The sequence below is a fragment of the Haliotis asinina genome, chromosome 6, assembly GCF_037392515.1.
Source record: "Haliotis asinina isolate JCU_RB_2024 chromosome 6, JCU_Hal_asi_v2, whole genome shotgun sequence".
In the NCBI taxonomy this organism is placed as follows: domain Eukaryota; kingdom Metazoa; phylum Mollusca; class Gastropoda; order Lepetellida; family Haliotidae; genus Haliotis; species Haliotis asinina.
The window spans coordinates 39,248,170-39,251,811 of NC_090285.1; the positions used below are offsets into that span (position 1 = coordinate 39,248,170).

At 36.8% G+C, this 3,642-nt stretch overlaps 1 pseudogene; it reads left to right on the forward strand.

The window, feature by feature from the left end:
* Positions 1-470: 470 nt before the first annotated feature.
* On the forward strand, positions 471-2,245 carry LOC137287866 (zinc finger protein 862-like; annotated as a pseudogene).
* The last annotated feature ends 1,397 nt before the right edge of the window (positions 2,246-3,642 follow it).

Consider the following 3,642-nt stretch of genomic DNA (forward strand, 5'->3'; position numbering starts at 1 on the left):
GTAAGGGGCTTGTTGCTAGCATTAACAAACGCCAGAATGGACATTCGAAAGTATGTGGGAGGGGCAGGAGATGGGGAAAAGAAAACGGAAGATAAACAAATTCAACAAAGAAAGCTAAGTCAAAAGAAATATGACAGAGAAAAACGAAAACGTTTAGTACAACCAACGTGGTTTAAGGAATTCAAGTGGGCGAAATTTAGCGAGTCGGAAGATGAATTATTTTGTATTCCATGCCGAAAATACCCCAAACTGTCAGATCCAAAATGTGGACTTGTGATAGGTCTTAGAGATAAATTTAGGAGGGAGACACTGAAATTCCACGACAAAAGTAGGAAGCACATTCAGTGTTGTGAACATGAGAAAGTCGTTGAAAATCCACAAACAGCACAATACACTAAGTCTATGCAGAAAGTTGACGAAAAAACAGCGTGATCTATAACAAGTTTTTTACAACAGCTTATTATGTTGCCATGGAAGGGGAACCTTTTTCAAAATTTGCAAGTTTTTGCCAATTACAGTCCAAGAATGGCCTCTCCCTTGGAACAAACTATTTGAATAGGAATGCTTGTGCGACTTTTGTACAATCCATAGCAAATGTAGTGAAGGAAAATACAGCTAGTGAACTTGAGAAGTGTAGATTTGTCAGTGTCTTATCAGATGGCTCAACTGACAGTGCTATAACTGAACAAGAGATTGTATATGTGAGGTATGTCACTGATGATGGTGTACTGAAGACTAGGCTTGCAGATATTGTTGACCTTGAACATGGACATGCAAAAGGTGTAAAAGATGGAATTTTTCAGGGGCTTAGTTCTGTGGGACTGTCAAAAGAAGATCTTTCGAGAAAGTTAGTCGGAATCAACACAGATGGTGCTTCAGTTAATCTTGGAAAGAAAGGAGGAGCAGTAAAACTGATCATTGATGAGCTGAAAGAGGAGTATAACGCTGTTGGTTGTGAGCAGTATATTACAGTTGTGCATTGTATTGCTCATAATTTGGAACTGGCGGTTTGTGACACAAAGAAGGAGTGCAATTATTTGAAGAATTTTGAAGATGTTCTGAAAGGAATTTTCAAGCTGTACTATTATTCTCCCAAAAGAAGAAGAGAACTGTTGCAGAAAATCTTGACAAGGAACTGAAACACTATGGAGGAATCAAAGAAGTGAGGTGGGTAGCAAGTCAGCACAGAGCTTTGAAATCTCTGCTTGACAATTTTGAAGTAACTGTTGTACATCTGGGTGAGATTGCTTCTGGAAAGGATGAATCTTCAGCAAAAGCCAGAAACTACTTAGCAGAGTTGAAAAGTAGAAGATTTCTGAAGATGTTACATTTCATGATTGATTTCACTGATCTTGTAAGTGAAGTTTCCAAGGCTTTTCAAATGAAAAAGTCACTCATTTCTGAAGTTAAAAGAAGAATAGAGACACTAAGGGAGAAATTTCCGAAAATGAAGTCAAAGAAAGGACCAATGTTTGAAAAGTTTCTTGAAGAAAGCAAGGAAGGAAAGTTCAGAGGTGAAGAGATGAGAACTGAGAAAAGAGGAAGACCAAAACAGTCACAACATGGTGATGATGATGATAACTTCAACAAGGATATAGACTGTGTTCTTGACTCAATTTATATTGATCTTCAGGAGAGGTTCATCAAACACCTTGGTGGAGAACCACACTCTCTCTTCAGTGTGTTTGATTTCAGGAAGTGGCCAAACTATGAAACACAGCCTGATGAATTCAGGGAATATGGAGATGCTGAGATTCAGAAGCTTGTGAAGATCTACAGCCCTCTCCTGACAAATGAAGAAAAAACAAAGGCTGTGGATGAGTGGCTTGACCTCAAGATGTACATGAAGGACTTAGTGAACCAATCACTTATTGATGCTTATGAATTTTTAGTTTGCAGTGGTCCTGATAGAGAAAGCAACCTTACCAACATCTTTCCTCTAGTTAACATCATGTTGACAGTATCACCAAGCACAGCTGACTGTGAGAGAGGCTTTAGTCGGATGAATAGGCTGAAAACAAATCTGAAAACTTCCATGAACCAAGATACATTGAGTAACTTGTTGCGGATAAACATAGATGGACCATCATTTGAGGAATTTGAACCCCAGAAGTCAATAATCAACTGGCTTCATTGTGGAAAAGGCATTAGACATGTACATGGACATAAATGTCCAGAACTGAAGCCAGAAAAGGTCACTGTGTCTGAAGAGACCGTCATCCCTGTTGATGAGATTCACGATTGAAATTGAATAACTGAGGAAAATGAAAGTTATTAGTTAGTACTCAAGTCCAGTCCATTTTTCTAGTCAGTGCCATTTAAGTACACAACTTCAAGTGGAACATTCTCAGTGCTTTTTGTTGATTTTATTCAAGTATTTTAATTTATGTTTATTTTTAATTTACATCTGCTCTAGTTTTATGTTGGTTCAATCCCATTGTCACTACAGTGATGTAATTTCATGACAATTAAAAACCAGTTACCTCACACATCTGTTGTCATTTTTAATACTTGAACTTCCATTTGGATCCTAGCCAGAAGGTATAGAATAATGTTTGTTCACTGACTATATAAAAGACAATAACACAATCTATAGGAATCAATATCTTTTATTCAAGAAAACACATCATGATCATGGTGAGATTGCAGATTCTTTCAGTGAAAAAGTAGGAGTGAAAATCTTGCAGGACGAGTACAAAAAAAAGTACTCGCCCTGCAGGGTGACTGAAGTTTTCAAAGTTTGTTCAGCCCTGTAATGATCTGAGGACAGGGTGTTTAAGATTTTTTTATTGTAAATATGTATGCAAATCATTTGTGATACACCTGTTGAATTACAACATAGACACACCGTTGAAGAAATAGAAAATCTGTTAAATATGTATTCTCCAAAAATGTTTGAAATATAACTTTTCTATTTACCCATCACATGACTACAATAGTGGTGTAAGCCATTTGGCCAATATTACTGAATAAAATATATCTGCTGTGTAAACTACCTGCATCCTCAGACAAAGATAAAAAGATACTGGTGGTTTCTCCTGACAACAATAATTTCCACACTTCGCTTATCTTCCAAGGTGATTTTATGGATCATTCACGTCTGCGATGCGTTTTCCAGCTACAGCAGAATGAACACTTGAAATATAGTTTGTAACAGTGTTGTTCAATGGAAACATATACAGCATCTTTTTGACTGCACTATCTCTGCATTATGGGTAAATCATCCAAGAATAACATTCATCAAACCGATTAACAGGCCAACATCACCTTTCCATCTTCCTAAGTATTATACCCCAAAAATACAAAGATTTTTAATCGATTAATTATTTCATTTTACAACATGCAGCAGGTGTCCATATTCTATTACTTTACAGCTTTTACGACATCTGTTCAAACCCCGCACATGAAATATGGGTTTGTTTAGACAATACCTCAAAAGACGATAACATGTCTGAATAATGTCGCCCTTCATTTCCTGTCGCAATGTGAGCTTGTGATCAGTCATCTGCTGTCGCCAACTTCAAAGGATGGGAAAATGCTAATCGAAATTATCGAAACTTCAATCGTCAATTTAACATTTTTTTCGATTTTTTTTCGATTTTTTTTATTCCTATGTTCTTTGGAACTTTCTTCTTTGACATC